The 17,253-nt window shown below is 45.3% G+C and overlaps 1 pseudogene; it reads right to left on the bottom strand.

Moving 5' to 3' along the window:
* The window catches only part of LOC101653240, a 39,274-nt pseudogene continuing 22,021 nt past the window's right edge, over window positions 1–17,253 (bottom strand).

Raw genomic sequence — 17,253 nt, 5'->3', positions numbered from 1 at the left:
CGCCAGGGAGCTGAGCCCACCCTTCACGCGCGGTGCGTCTGAGAGCGAGGCCAGGCTGCCCGCCTGCTTGCCGGGTTCATGTCTCCAGAGGACGTTTTTTTCTGGCTTCGGGGATGGGGTCGTCCAAGAAGGAGTCCCCTTCCTCTGGGCAGGGCAAGGCCCTGTCGGGCGAGCTGCTCGGGAGGGAGTGCGTGGCGGCCGCTCCGGCTCCTGGGCTCTGCGGAGGAGAAGCTCCTGTCTCTGGCTGGCCTCACTGGACTTCTTTTCACCAGACTTGTCCCTGCTTCCCTGCGCTTGACCTTGACCTTGATCTTGTCCTTTATACCTCGGAACCACATGCGAGCTCATTTTGCCCTCGGGTGATTTTGGTGGGGAATGTACATCAGACTGGTCCAGTGCACCCTCCCCACTGGGTGGCCCTTTCTTCTGCTGCTGGCAGCACCTGACCACTTCCAGTAACAGCGGGCGGCCCATGGTGCCTTCCGCCTGGATGATGCCCACATCGCGGGCCAAAGTCTCCCGGCCTTCAAGCCCAAAATGTGCTGGCTTCAGGTTGGAAAACAGCCAGGGTCAAGTCCAGGTTGAAAAACAAGAAATTCTGCCACCAGCACACTGTCTTTCGTGTTTAAAAACTTCTTCAGGCTCTCGTGGACCAAAGGAGCTTTGTTCTCTAGTTTTTCCTGCTCCTCCGTTGCTAGAAGCACAGCTGCTCAGACACAGCTGGGTGGACTAAAAGCTCCAACCTCTCGGTTAGCATCTGCAGAAGTTACATGCGCTCATGTCAACTTGAGGGTATCCAGAGTGGAAGGGCAGAGTCTAGCCTGTCAAGCAGGTCACAGCCTGGTGCCTCCTTGTGGGTGTGACCTTCTCATGAGGATTCTGGGGATTTCCTCTCTCCCAGAGGTGAGAACACACTCTCTTTGCTTTCACCTTCCCCTTGACAAGCCGCATGGAGCCACACTGTTGGCACCCAGAGCCCTGGAGATGGCGTCCACTGCCATTGGATCCACGGGACTTTTCATTCACCGGCCAGTGCTCTTCCTGCATTTGGCATCATTGCATGTGCTGCGTGAATCTGAAGAGGAATTCATGGGCTAATATCGAACTTATGGACTTGATCTGGATTGGGCTGGGATATTTTATTGATGCACAATTACTTCTTGATATAAAGTTCTCTCTTAGACATATAGGAGCATCTCTGGTTTTGTTTTTCTAGTCAATCCAGACTAACACAGCATCTGTGTGTATTAATCACTCAGATGATTCTCCCAGGGATTTTAAAGAGATCCATTACAGAACTTGTTTTATTTCAAAGTCTATTTTCTGGGGCTACTAGAGTACTAGAACAAGGCACAAAGGACTCATGAGAAGGCAGAGGGAGTGGGGGAATTAGGGCCAAACTACAGTATAGGTACTATCCTAAGAAGTTTGGACTACTCTATAGAAAACGGAGAAGGACATCATGCTTGGTACAGTGGAGGGGCAGAGGAAAGGAGGAAGTCCCCCAACACAATGGGTTGACCCAGTGGCTGCAACAGTGGACGGAGGCGTGGGAACAATTGCGAGGATGGCGCAGGACCGGGCAGTGTTGCGTTCTGTTGTGCACAGGGTCACTATGGGTTGGAATCAACTTGACATAGAAAATGGGGACGAAACGGTAAGGTTTTTAGTTGGTAAGAAACATAACCAGATCTGCGCTCTAGGAAGAGAACTTTGGTGCTGGAGTGAAGAGTCAGGGATGGGCAGTGGTGAAGCCAGTTTGGGGGCTGTTGATGGGGTTGGTACTCGGTCACGACTTAAATATAGCAAGTGAATGACAGAGAGGGGTCGGAGATGACTCACCTTTGGACCCTGCCTGGCTGCTTTGAGGCAAAAGCTGAGTTCTGTTTGGGACACATGGAGTACTGGAGCAGCTAGATGGGCCACTCTGGAGCTTGGGGAAGCTGTGGTGTTAGGAGCCACCTCTTTAAAGGGAGTGACATAAAGCCTTTCCTGTTTACAATGTTCAGCCTGCTAGGGTATCCAATTAGACAGGAAACATTATTCATAGACATAATTCAGAATGTCTCCAATAAAATGGATGTATGGGCCTATATGTAGATGGCCAGATCTGCAAGTTATTTTTTTCTAATTGAGGGCAGAGCAGATTATTTATTTATTTTTTTGGATTTTAGCGAATTTTATTATTTATTTATTTTTAAAAGATAATTTTATTGGGGGGACTCTTACAACTCTTATTACAATCCATACATCAGTTGTATCAGGCATATTTGTACATATGTTGCCATTGTTCTTTTCAAGACATTTACTTTCTATTGAGCCCTTGGTATCAGCTCCTCTCCCCACCCCCACCCCTTCACCCCGCCAGAGTAGATTATTTATTGACAAGGACAGGAAGCTTTTTTTTTTTTTTAATATTGAAACAGTTAAGATAGATGCTGAATGATTTATTTAACCAATGCCAAAGAAAGGCATTCTTTTTCTACGGAGGCAAGAATTTTGGCTCTGAACACAAATACCACAGTTATTTTAATACTAAAGCAACAGGCCAGTGTTTGAAGATAAAATCAGATGGTTTTGTTTTTCTGAATGTCTTGGCTCATCTTGACACTCTCATTTCATGTACTGAAGAGTGTGACTTGAGCTCATCTACCCTCGTCTTGAATCAGGCCCTGCAGGAGGTGTCATGGGTGGCACCTGGGGCTGCCAACAAGGCCAGCCATTGGAACCACCAGCTGCTCCTTGATAGAAGGAGGAGGCGAATTCTGCTCAGCCTCAGACATCCACAGCGGCAGCGCTACTCTGTCTTGTAGGGTCAATATGAGCCAGAATCGACTCGCTGGTATGAGTTCTTCTAAAATTAATCAATGAGTAAGCCAGCAAACATGAAGCCCATTGCTTGAGTTTATAATACTAAACTTATGATACTAAGTTATCAGCTTGCTATTGCCATTAATTCATTTAGTGCATTAATTAATTAATTAATTAATTTTTTAATTTGTAAACCAAGTAAAATTTATTACATTCATTAAAATTTAAACATTGACTAGGAATGCCTCCCAAATCCCTAGTGGCACAGTGATTAAGCACTTTACTGCTATCACAAGGTCAGTAGTTTGAACCCACTGGCTACTTCATGGAAGAAAGACGTGGAGTCAGCCTCCATTAGTGCATTAATTTATTTGACAAAAGTAACAGCTGGCTTGTCAAGTATAAATATTTTACTTAAAAAATTTTGTGAAGCGTGTACTGTAAAAGAAAAAAATGGTTGGTACAACAAAGGCTTTCTAAAGCAATACCACAAAACAAACACTGCCATCTAGTCAGTTCTGACTCATAGGACCCTAGAGGGCAGGATAGAACTGCCCCTGTGGATTTCTCAGACTGTAACTCTTCACAGGAGAGAAAGCCTCATCTTTCTCCCACAGAGCAGCTGCTGGTTTTGAACTGCTAACCTTGAGGTTAGTAGCTCAATGCTGCATGTATGAAAATATAACCTTTCCCTCTGGATAGTATTATTGAATTAGATTCTTTTCACACCGAAGGCTTACAGAGCATATTACCATCAGCTTTACATTCAGCAGTTCATACACATTCTGTTTCATTTCATCCATCGCAAGCCCCTCAATGTGCTGCCACTTACCTGCTTTCTCCCTGGGCTTCCTCTTTCCTTCCTTATTCCTCCTACTTTCAAACCCTTCTGAATTTTGTCCTTGGGTCAATACTCTTCGTTTGATCTCTAAAATTTTAAAGACCATTTTATTGACATATAATTCATATACCATACAATTCAATTATTTAAATATATTAAAAAAGAGTTGTGCGTTCACCATCATGCTCAATTTTAGCATCCTCATCTTTTAAAAAAAATTTTATTTTATTGGGGGCTTACAATCCATACATATATCCATTGTGTCAAATACATCTGTACATCTGTTGTCAACATCTTTTTCAAAACATTTTCTTTCTACTTGAGCCCTCGGTATCAGCTCCTCACTTTTTTTCCTCCTTCCCCCATGTCCCCTCGATAATTTATAAATTATTCTTTTTTTCCCCATGTTTACACCGACCCCTGTCTCCATTCATCCACTTTTCTGCTGTCCGTCCCCCTGGGAGGGGGGCCATACATCAATTATTGTGATCGTTTCCCCCTTACTCCCTCCCCCTTCCTTTACCCTCCTAGGATCACTGCTCCCCTTCCCGGCATCCTCATCTTAAAGGGTTGATTAATCTAATGTAAATGTACCTTATTGTTCTAAGGTAAGTGTTATTATTCCCCCATAGACATGTCTATTGTTGGGCTGAAAATTGAGCCGGATAGATCTGTTTTTAGCTCAAATTACTAAGAGCTAGAAGTACATCCTTCTCTAAGAAAGCTGACATTCCCTAGACCCAGTCAAGCATCTATGTATCAGAATTACGTTGAACAGGATTTTAGTATACTTGCAATATGTGGAATATATTGAGTATACTTATAAAATTATCCTAGGGACTGAAAGAGACCCCACATTCAAATGCAATTTGTCAAACACCAAACTCACTGCCATCCAGTCATAGTGGCCCTATAAGATGGTCCATGTAGGTTTCTGAGACGGTCTTTACTGGAGTAGAAAGCCTCATCTTTCTCCTGAGAAGCGGCTGGTGGTTTCCAACTGCTGATCTTGTAGTAGTAGTAGATTAGTAGTCCAAAATACAACCCACCAGAAAGACACATTTGATAAGTCTTAAACAGGACAAAGACAAAACAAGACAAAGGATCTAGATGAGGGAGACAGCGCGAAACCATAAGGGTGTCCAGGGGTTCATAGACACACGTCCACTGAACTAAGACGTGGAGAAGAAAGGGACATAGCAAGGGCATCCTGATGGGCAGGAGATCAGTTCATCAGAGTTGTAGGCGGGACTACAGAAGCAGAGAAGGGACCGTGATTAGAATATGCACTCTGTGTTGTTGTTGTTATTGTTGTTGTTAGGTGCCATCGAGTCGGTTCTGATCCATGATGACCCGACATGCAACACAATGAAACATCACCTGGCCCTGCACCATCCTCACAATTGTTCTTATGTTCGAGCCCATTGTTGCAGCCCCAGTGTCAATCCATCTTGTCAAGGGTCTTCTTTTTCAGTTTGCCCAACATGATGTCCTTCCCCAGGGACTGGTCTCTCCTGATAACATGTCCAAAGTACAGGAGACGAAGTCTCACCACCCTGCCTCCAAGGATCATTGTGGCTGTACTTTTAAGACAGACCTGTTTGTTCTTTTGGCAGTCTGTGGTACTTCCAAGATTCTTTGCCATAGCTCAAATGCATTGGATTTTCTTTTTCCTCCCTTATTTAGCATCCGACTTTCACATGCGTAAGACACCATTGAAATACCAGGGCCTGGGCCAAGTGCACTTTAGTCCGCAAAATAACATCCTTGCTTTTCAATATTCTAAAGAGGTCTTGTGCTTCAGATTTACCTAATGCAAAGCTCCATTTGATTTCTTGACTGCTACTTCTGTGAGCATTGGTTATGGATCTAACCAAGATGAAATCCTGGACAACAAGGTCAATCTTTTCTGTTTCTCATGATGTTACTACTGCTCCAGTTGTGAGGGTTTTGGATTCTTTACAATGAGTTTTAATTCATACTGAAGGATGCAGTCCTTGATCTTCATCAGCAAGTGCTTCAAGTCCTCCTCACTTTCAGCAAGCAAGGTTGTGTCATCTGCCTATCGCTGGTTTTTAGTAAGCCTTCCTCCAATCCTGATACCATATTCTTCTTCATATAAGTCAGATTCTCTGATGATTTTCTCAGCATATAGATTGAATAAGTATGGCAAGAGGATACAACCCTGTCACACACCTTTCCCGATTTTACACCATGCAGTATTCCATTGTTCTGTTCACACAGCTGCCTCTTGATCCATGTACCAGTTCCAAATGGGCACAATGAAGTGTTCTGGATTCCCCTTTCTTCTCCAGACTATCTGTAGTGTGTTGTGATCCATATAGTCGAATGCCTTGGCATAATCAATAAAACAAAAGCAACATCTTTCTGCTGATCTCTGCTTTCAGTCCAGATGCCCTGACGCCGGTAGTTCTATCTCTTATTCTACATTGTCTTCTGAATCCAGCCTAACCTTCTGGCAGCTCCCTGTCCAGGTACTGCTGGAACCGTTGTGGGAGAATAACTTTTATATCGGATAAAGTAAACTATTGTAGAAAGTAAACTTTTACTTGCGTGTGAGATCAGTGATAGTGTTCTGTAATTTGTGCACATTCTAGCAGGTTAGAAAAGTTCACAAGATTGGTTTACGGACCTCCAACCAAGCAGTCAGGGTTTGCCTTATGTCTGTGAGATCCTAATACCCCAATTTGTATCCAGCGCTGACATAGGCATGTCTCCGAGGGTCAGGCTGCCCATCCTGGGCTAACAAGGGGAGGGCAAGTAATGTACTCTAAAACACACTCTGCCCAAGGGCTCCGTTAAACATCTTGCAGAATCTTAAAAAAGGTGGGGGCACACACAAGCCTTTAAATAAGCCAAACCAGGACTGCAGAAATCTCTTCTTATGAATACCACAGCGTTCTGAATTTCTTCCACTGAGTGGGGTAGCTGAGAGGTGAGTGAAAGGGAACCAGATCAGACTGGAGGGGCGGGTGGGAAGAGGACAGGAAGAGAGAATTTCATTGGACTTTTCCAGTTGCTCTGACCCCTCTTTTTCTGTCCTGGCTCTACCATCACACTTATGTTTCCAGAACCCGACCGTTAGTTGCCACTCTGCTCTAAGTTTATTGGTTGGGTTCCATTAATTGAAATGTTCTGGAATATTGTTTGGAAGGACTGTACGGAGGTTTCCCTCTGTGCTAGGCATACAGATGGAATGCTTAAGTGAAGGGAGAGGGCAAGCTTTACCACGGGCTTGCTCCCTGGGTAGTGCAAATGGCTGAGCTCTTGACCATGACCTGAGAAGTTGGCCGTTTCAACCCACCCACATGTGCCCCACGAGAAAGTTCTGATGATCTAATTCAGAAAGGCCCCAGCGTTGAAAAAAGCTCTATGGAGCAATTCTCTTCTTCAGCGCACTGGTCACCGTACGTTGGAGTCAGCGTCCAATGGCAGGTGATTCATGCTCTAAGGGAACATTGCCAGCAGCCACTCATACTCAATTGCTGTGTTCCTTCCCAAATCTGATAGACTTGAGTAAAGTCCAGCTTTGGTTTTGTTGGTGTCAGAAGAGCTACTTGCCTCTCAGCAGCATAGTTTCTGTGTCTGTGAGATGAAAATAATGCAATACTAGTAGCTCGCAAGAGTTTTGACGGTGGAATGAAAGCACCAATGCGAGAGCACTTTGCTCAGGACCTGGCCCAACGGTAGAGCTCAGTACATGTTGCCTCTTAATGGTTATTCGTCAATGTGCCCATTGCTGAATCCTCAGATACCTCAAGCAGCAGCTGGCACATAGCCAGCACTAATGAATACTAACAACTGCTAGCGTTAATAGCCGTCATCATCCTCATCATCATATCATCATCATCATCATCATCATCATCATTGGTCTAGGCTTTGGCTTAGTTATATTGGGCCCCCACCTACCATTCAAACGACTAACCATACTTGAAGGTATTAAAACATTATTCTCTAAAGAAGCACACCAGCCTATCCCGACACGATTGCTGAAGACAAAGCAGGTGCATAAACAAATGTGGTGAAGAAAGCTGATGGTCCCCACTATCATCTGGGGTCCTATAGACTTGAAGATAAACAAGCGGCCATCTAACTGAGAAACAACAAAGCCCATATGGAAGAAGCACACCAGCCTGTGAGATCACGAGGCGTCGAAGGGATCAGGTATCAGGCATCAAAGAACCAAAAAAATCATAGCATTGTGAATGATGGGGAGTGCAGAGTGGGGACCTGGGCCCATCTGTGGGAAATTGGACATCCCTTTCTGAAGGGTCGTGGGGAGGAGACGAGCCAGTCAGGGTGCAGTGTAGCAATGATGAAACATAGAATTTTCCTCTAGTTCTTGAATGCTCCCCCACCCCACTATCCTGATCCCACTTCTACCTTACAAATCCAGGTGGACCAGAGGACGTGCACTGGTACAGATAGGAACCAGAAACACAGGGAATCTAGGACAGATGATCCCCTCAGGACCAGTGGTGAGAGTGGCGATACCAGGAGGGAGGAGGGAAGGTGAGGAAGAAAGGGGGAACAGATTACAAGGATCTACATATAACCTCCTACCTGGGGGACGGACAGCGGAGAGGTGGATGAAGGGAGATATTGGATGGTATAAGATATGACAAAATAATAATAATTTATAAATTATCAAGGGTTCATGGGGAGAGGGGAGCGGGGAGGGAGGGGAAAATGAGCTGATACCAAGGGCTTAAGTAGAAAGTAAATGTTTTGAGAATGATGAGGGAAACAAATGTATAAAAGTGCTTGACATGATGTATGTGTGGATTGTGATAAGAGTTGTATGAGCCCCCAGTAAAATGATTTAAAATAAAAAAAAATCATTCTCCAGTTGAACTTTTTCTTTGCAAAATTCAAGTAGCATTTATGAAATCGAGAGTTCAAATTATTAAAGTTTTTTTGTATTTTTGAAATTACAGCGCTATGTTTGAAATCTTATTATGTAAGGTTAATGGGTTTAAATCACTGGGGTTCATTTTTACATAATCTCAGTGTTCTTTTCCTTGAGCTATTTCTTGATGAACGCTGCGAAACGCCTTCCATGAGATCAAAATAAATTGATGGGCACGATGCGACCTCCTGTGTGGGTAGTGCTGCGTTTAGCTCCTTCCCACAGTCTTCAAGTACTAACAGAAATTGTAAACCCCACTTAAATATTCAGAGAGATTGTGTGTGTGTGTGCGTGCTTGCACATCCCCATCACCCGCACAGCTTGGCAAAGGAGCAGTTATCCCATCATTATAATAAAAATACTTGTTTAATCTACCTTTTCTTACTCTGTGTTCCCAGTACTATATAAATACCCTTTCCCTCGTGTGACATTATGTGGATTATGTGCCAATAAAATGATTTTCAAAAATATACCATTTTCCTTGCCTATTTCCTTCCCTTTCTAATCACCGATTATTTAATTTAATCCATATCTGATATTTAGACTCTGAGAAAGAGTCTAAAGGTACAGGGACAGCAAATTCACAAGTTTGAGGAGAAAATGGGGATCACTGCTGTCATTCATTCACCCAGATGTTCACATGCTTATTAGATGCCCTGGAACTGCAGACATGACTATAAAAATGAGCATGATATGGTCCAGATGTCCTGTGGCTGGTAATGTGGTGGGCCAGGCTGACTAAAGAAACAAATCCCGAGATATTCATATATGTATAGGAAAAAGCTTTATATCAAAGTGTAATTGTGTATTAAGAAAACATCCCAGCCCAGTCCAGATCAAGGGTGTAAGTCTGATATTAGCCCATAAATTCCTCTTCAGACTCAGGCAGCACATACGAAGATGACAGGCCAGTAGGTGGAAAGTCTTGTGGATCCAATGCCGGTGGAACCATCTCCAGGGCTCTGGCTGCCATCAGTGTGGCTCCATGTGGTTTGTCAACAGGAATATGTAGCCGAGAGAGTGTGTGGCCCACCTCCAGGGAGAAAGAGAGGAAGTTCCCAGAAACCTCCTGAGACGGCCACGCCCATCAGGAAGCATCATCAGGCTGTGACCTGATTGACAGGCCAAACTCCATCTCTTCACTTTATTGATCAAGCAGACATGAAATTTTGTAACTGCCACAGGTGGAGGAACCAGTAGTAGCATGAGATGATAGACGCTATGATGGAGCTATGATACCCCAGATGTTATGGAACCCAGAGGCATAATTTCATCGATTCTGGCCTGGACAAGAAGAAAGGAGTTTATGAAGGCTTTACAGCGAGAAGGGCTTTGCAGAAGAATTGGGTTTGGGGTCTCAGCATCCCTCAGTGGTGACCAGGCTTGGCTGCTAACCAAAATGTTGGAGGTTTGAGGTCAATCAGGTCTGTGCTGACACACTACAAGATCTCCAAGAGTCCTAATGGATCGGAAGGCAACTCCTTTTGGTTTTGCTTTAACTAGCAGGTAGTTGGTATTTAGTAAACGGTGGATGGATGGTGTGGTAGGTAGAAGGATGACTATCCAAAGATATCTAAGTCCTAACCCCTAGAACATGTGTCTATGTTACGTTTGAGGGCAAGAGAGAACTGAGGTGGCAGATGGAATTCAGATGGTTTATCAGCTGACCTTGAGGTCGGGAGTTTCTCTTGGATGATTCAAGTGGGCCCAATACAGTCACAAGAGTCCTAAGTGAAAGAGGGAGGCAAGCAAGGGAGCTCCAAAACGATTTGAAGATGGTACGTTGCTGACTTTGAAGTTGGAAGATGGGCCAGGAACCACGGATTGCAAGTAACCTTTAGAAGCTGGAAAAGGCAAGGACACAGCTCCTCCTGCAGAGCCTCCAGAAGGAACACAACGTTTACGTTAGATGTTTGAGGCCCATTTCAGACTCGTCGTCTCTAGAACGGTAAGATAACAGATGTCCATTCTTTGAAGCTGTGAAATTTGTGTGTGATGCTTTATTAGAGCAGCAATATAAAAGGAATACAAAAGGCAATGACATGACCAGAAAAATGTAATATATAACAACATTCCAGTTTTATTATAATGAATGATTTCAAGCATTAACCCCTACCTCCCCCACCAGTCTTCACTGTCAAATCACCTGTATGTCCAGGTCTGCACAACACAGAAATGGTAAGCAATTGAAATACAAATCTGATGAACAGATTGTACCAATATCAGTGGCTTAGTTGTCCAATTATATTCTAGTTGTGCAAGATTTTTACCATTGGGGGAAACTAGGTATAGGTGCATTAGCACTTAAATCCTGAGCATTCTGTTTGCAGAAGGCTATGACTGACAGTGAAAGCCCCACATACATTTGTAGAGTCCCCATGTGGATGAAGCCTCCATTAAATTCCTTCTGATCCCTAACCAAGGATATAGATAATCTTGCCCTCAGGCAGAATGCATTAGAAAGTGAATTCCATCCACCCCTTTCCAGCCTGCCCAGGGAGGGACGGTATCTCTTAGGGCCTTAGCCTGGGTATGTCCTAGGTGCAGATCACTGTACAGGGGACAGGACTGGGGGTTGTGTAACAATGAGTCATGCCTATCAGTAGTGCCCTGACTACTTGGCTTAGAAGGCCCTGGACCCATCTTGTAAGATCTACTAACTAACATAATGTCTGTGTCCCAATCATGGCCCTGTTCCTGCTTCTGTAGACCCACCTGTAACTGATGTAGTGACCAGGCCCCAGCCATGAACTTGTGACAGTTTCCTTTGTTCCATGCCTTATTTAACTAGCCTCCTGACCGAATCCTCAGATGCCATTCAGATCTCGTGCTAACGGCCTCTCTCATCTGGATGATGTGTTGTCTCATCTGTGTCTTTGTGTTGTCTTTGTCCCTTTTAAGACTTAATGAGTTAGTTGTACGAGCCCCCAATAAAATGATTTAAAAAAAAGACTTAATAAATGTTTTCCTTAAATTATATTTGAGATTGGGGTCTCTTTTGTACCCTAAATCAAGGGTAAATGGGTCTGTCTATTCTTTTTGGCAAGTGCCTATGACTAGACAACATCTCAAAAAAGTTAAATACAGAAGCATAGTGTAGAGCAATGTGTGGCATGTCACCATTTTTTGTAAAAATGGGGACTATACATATGTATAGACATGCTTATATTTGCATAAAATATTAATATTGGACAGATATTAATAACATTTGTAATGGTGGTCGCATATTGGGAGAAGAACTAGGAGACCAAAACTTGGAGAAGGGAGACTTACTCTTCATTGTATGTTTCAGTACAGTTTGAACTTGGAAATTTGTACATGTATTACGATTACATTAGGAACACTAAGAAATTTAACTGTAAAGTAAATGGAATGAAGAAATATATAAAAGCCCAAATCCAAAAGAACAAACCTATTGTGCTTTAGTTGATTCCGTCTCTTAGTGACACGCTGGGACATAGTAGGGCTGCCCTGTAGAAACCTCAGGCTGCAAATCCTGGCAGAAGCAGATCGCCACAGCTTGCTCCTAGGGTAGTGGTTCTCAACCTGTGGGTCGTGACCCCTTTGGGGGTCAAACGACCCTTTCACAGGGGTCACCCAATTCATAACAGTAGCAAGATGACAGTGATGAAGTAGCAACGGAAATAATGTTTTTGTCAGGGGTTCACCACAACATAAGGAACTGTATTAAAGGGTCATGGCATGAGGAAGATTGAGAACCACTGTAGGGCGTAGTTGGCATGTTCTAACCGAAAGCCTTTCAGTTAGTCTGTGGCCATGAACTCGCCCTGAAGGTCCCAGATCTTGTCAGAAAACCTTTCGTTAGCAGCTTAACCACTGTAGCACCAGATCACTCTCTGTGTCTCTCTGGTCCCGTCCCTCTCTCCTCCCTAGATGAGCATGTAGAAGCCACCGTTTGTGTCTGTGCTGTAAGGGTCTCACCCAGTGCTGGCAGTCAGCTCCCACTCCTGCCACAAGGCGGAGAACTGTGCTCCAGAGGGTTTTCAATGGCTGGTTTTCAGAAAGGTCATCAGGCCTTCCCCCACCCCCCACCCCCAGTGCCTCTGGATGGACTCAAACCTCCAACCTTGCAGTTGGCCGTAGAGCACACTGAGCTCTCATGAGGCGCAGGGGGAATGGGGCTTCAGTAAGCAACAGGAACAGGCCCCACCTTCGCAGGCTGCCTGCGCCTCCTAATCTTGCAGGTTTGGGAGGAAGCAGGACCAGTGCACCCCCTCACTGAGCACAGCATCCGCGCCTGGCTGTGTGGTTGGTTCCAGCCACCACAGCTCAGCCCCAGGGGGAGGCTGTCATCTTGCACAAATCATCACACATCATTCAAAATTTCAAATCATCAGCCCCAGCGGCGTAGGTGTTCTTATGTAGGAACATGTGGAGCTGGCGGATGTACCCAAGGTAAAGAGAGCCCACGCTCCCAGCTTCCTTCAGGAACGCCTCTTTGGCAACTCCGATCCTTTGAAGTTCCTGGTGGCTGTTGGGACTTTAGAATAGAAGCAGAGCCAGTGGCCAGTTTGCTTCCTTTGGTAGTTGTTCAGTAGGTAGGAGACCCGCAGAGACCTCATGCAAAAGCCTGCCGGGACCTGGGCCCTCCCCGTGTTCAGTTCCAAAGTGGGATGTTGTGATTCAGAGGGTTTGCATGGGCTGATTCGGGGCATTAAGATCACCAGGCCACCTTTCCTTATCCATCTGAGGCTCCACGGAAACCTGTGCCTCGTCATAGCAACATGTGGCCGCTGCCCATGAGGAGCGCTGGCCAGGAATTAAACCCTGGGCTCCAGCATGCAAGGCAAGGGTTCTACCAGGAACCCACCACTGTTCACAACCGTGAATGGAATTTTGTGTTATTACTGGGGGAGCAATGGCTACGTGTCAGCAAGTCAGCAGTTTGAAACCACCAGCCGCTTCAAAGCAGAAAGACGAGGCTTTCTAGTCCCTTTCACAGTTCCAGTCTTGGAAACCCATGGGGCAGTTCTACCCTGCCCTATGTAGCATCGCTATGAGTCGGCATGGCAGTGAGTTTGTCTTTTTGGTTTATTATTACTACTGAGTTATTTCAACTTCCGTATTATGACCACCTAAGGAGCCCTGGTAATGCATTGGTTAAGTGCTTGGTCAAGTACCAAAAGGTGGGTGGTTCAAGCCCACCGGTCGCTCTGCAGGAGGAAGATAGGGCTGTCTGCTTCCATAAAGATTCCAGTTGTGCAAACCCTATGCAACAAGTTATATTCTGCCCCACAGGGTTTCTATGCATTGGACTCTACTTAAGTAGACAGTAGCAGGTTTGGTTTTCGATCATACCCAGCTAATATTTGTTGACAAAATTTCTTTTTAAGAGGCAAAGGGTTTTATTTAACAAAAATGGAAAAATTAAGTGCGATGTCTATTAACTTGACCGAGTCCTGTGTTCTAGACTATTGCTGTTGGCTCCTTACAGTAGCTGCCTGTGTCAGAAAGGAACTGCCCTGTGGGGTTTTCTTGATAGTCATCTTTATGCAGATTGCCAGATCTTTCTCCCACAGAGTAACTGGGGAGGTTTGAACTGCCAGCCTTTCCATTTGCAGCTGAGCCACTTTAACAATTGAGCCACCAGGGCTCCTTGCAACCCACACTACCAGGAGACAAAAGACACCATCACACATTTGACATTGGCATGGTATTTAAAATACAAAAAAAAAAAGCATTCGATTCTATGATGCATTGATCAAGTATTTCATCATCTCATCATCATAAATCCTCTCACTTCTTTCCCCCATACTACCAAGGATTCAAAATCTTTCATACTTGGATAAGAGCCCCAATCTGTTAGCACTTACCCAGGAACCCAATGGGAAGAGAACACCCACCTCCCCCCACGCCTCAGGTTCCTGTTCCTACCACAAGCCACAACGACGACGTCACCGACCGTGAGAAACAGAAGCTTGTCGGTGAGACTGACAGTTACCGACAACGTGTTTCGTGCCAGAAACTGAGTAGCCAGGTTTTTCCCTTTTGCAAAAGATGCAGTGTGGGGGGAAAAAAAAAAGAAAGAAAAATGATATCTTTGTCAGTTAGCACGTTTAGGAAGAATGTACAAAAAAAAAAAAAGAAAATGCATATGTTTGTACCTGTTTCTTATTGACGGCGAGCCCACTCGGCCTGGTAGGACTTACAGTGTTGACACCCATTGGTAGTAAGAGGCAGGCCAGCTCAGGCAGAGCGAATGTGGTGGCTAGTATCATCTTTGGTGTCCCATTTGACCATGGGTTCGGTCGTGGGTAACAGAACACTGCATGAGGAGCCTCTGGGAGTGTCCTGTCCTCAGATTGTGCTAGAAGGCCTCCCGTGGGACCCCCAAGCCATGCTCTGTGCTGCAGATCCCCACTGCCTGCTGTGCTCCAGCTGGGCCCATGATTTGGTTGACCACTTGTCCAGGTTTGCAGGTGTGAGGGGTTTTCCTTAGACATGAGACTTGCAGTGCTAAAACTGGATCATACCGGGCAAACTGGGACAGTTGGTCACCCCCATTTTTTTCCTCACCTCTCCAACGCTAGCAGTACATTGACATTAGGATGCCTGCTCACTTATACTGTAGTCCCACCATGCGGGGGATACTCCAGGCTCAGCCTCTTCATTTTTGGAAGATGGGACCCCACTTTTCCTCAAGCCCTGGCTACCGCTGACTGGACTGGGAAGATCCCCCCTGATCCAAGCAGAGTCTAACTGATGGGATTGGCTTGCAAAGAAGAGGGGGACTAAGCTAATTCCTCTCTAGAATCCTTTAGCCAATTGACAGAATATAGTGTTCACTGTGGACGCAGGAGTGGAGAAGCAGCAAGACGGGGAACAGAGAAGGGGCTAAAAACAAGGTTCATCCCTAAGCAAGAGGATCCGGCCTTCTCTGGCTCCACGAGAGTTGCAGCCTCACAAGACCCTCCTCTTTCACTTGAGCACAAACTGTTCGCACTCCATCAAAGAACACAGCGAGTCCCACGGACTGCCAAAGGAACAGACAGCTCTGTCTTGGAAGAAGTACAGCCAGAATGCTCCTCAGGAGCAAGGCTGGCAGGACTTCAGCTCATATACTTTGGACATGTTGTCAGCAGAGAACAGTCCCTGGAGAAGGACACCCTGCTTGGTCAAGCAGCGAGGCAGGGAAAAGAGGAAGCCCTTCGATGAGGTGGATCGACATCACGGCTCCAATAATGGGCTCAAACATAAGAACAATTGTGAGAATGCACCTGACAGTGTTTCAGCCGCTGGTACCCTGTTTCCCTGAAAATAAGACAGTATCTTATATTAATTTTTGCTCCAAAAGATGCGCTAGGTCTTATTTTCAGGGGATATCTTATTTTTCCATGAAGAAGAATATGGTACTTGTTTATTGTTTTATTAAAAGAGACCTCGCACTTCCTGTCTGCTCCGGCTGCGCTGCAGCCAGCAGTGAGCTGCGCCTGCTGCTACAGTCCAGAGTTAGGGTAGCTTCTGGGGGGCCTTATTTTCGGGCGGATGCCTTATATTTCAGTGAGAGGCAAAACTGTTAGTAGGTCTTATTTTCAGGGGATGTCTTACTTTCGGGGAAACACGGTATATAGGGTCACTATGAATTAGAGCTGCCTCGATGGCACCACCACCAACTTACCAAAAGGTTGGTAGTTCAAATGCAGCAGTGGCTTCACAGAAGAGAGGCTTGGCTATGTGCTTCCATAGAGATTATAGCCAAGAAACGCCAGGGAGCTCAGGTTGCCAGGAGTTGGTATCAACTCAGTGGGGATCGGTTTGGTTTGGCTCAGTTGAGTAAGTTCCACAGAATTTCTTTTTCCACCCCCTTACAGCCACTTGCACTCATTGAAAAACTTTCTGGAATCCCTTGATACAATTGGATTCGATCTGTTGCGGGTTCAGATAAAAGAAGACCACTGCAATGTCCAATTAGAATGACGTGAAGTCTTTTTGTTTTATCAGGCTAGCCCGGACTGCAGTGCGGGGTGTTCGAAAGGAACTGTCCACCAGGCTGTAGTGCCTGTCTTTCCTGGCCAAGCCTCTTTTCTGTTATTCACGGAGGGTAGAATCCGGAAAGCAGAAGAAAAGCAAGTTAAAATACATATATCACTAAGTGCTATTAACAGAGGTAAAACAAAAGTATATTTAGGTAAAGTTTAGGCCTTGTTTTATGATCCATTCCTGGATTTCCTCTCCAGCTTGCTCTCCCAGCAGGGGTGGGAAATGAGCACTCCTGTCCCTGAGAGAAAGACTTCCAGGGTCTCCTGATAAGGAGAGACGGGTAGTTCATGGAAGAATTGCTCTCAGGACACTTACAAACCTGCATTCCATTGTGATGTTAAAACAGATCACCTCAGACCCAACAGAGGCGGTCAGGGGGAGTAGGGAGGATGCTCACAAGGAACAGTGTTCTCCTGACAGTTCTGCTCAAATGTGGTGATATGAGCTTGTCTATTTCAGATCTGCATAATTATAGCCAACGCAAACCCAAGAAAAATCACATAGCCTAGAGCAGTGGTTCTCAGCTGGCGATGGTTTTGTTCCCCAGGAGATATTTGGCAATGTCTAGAGACATCCTTGGTTGTTTGGAGAATGGTAGGGTAGGTGAGTGCTGCTGGCATCTGCGGGTGTGAGCCTAGGGATGCTGGGTAACTTCCATGATCCTCAGGCC

Source organism: Echinops telfairi, unplaced genomic scaffold (assembly GCF_000313985.2).
Source record: "Echinops telfairi isolate 266 unplaced genomic scaffold, ASM31398v2 ScPeMD7_2291;HRSCAF=2852, whole genome shotgun sequence".
Lineage (NCBI taxonomy): Eukaryota > Metazoa > Chordata > Mammalia > Afrosoricida > Tenrecidae > Echinops > Echinops telfairi.
This window is presented reverse-complemented; position numbering and strand designations above follow the sequence as displayed.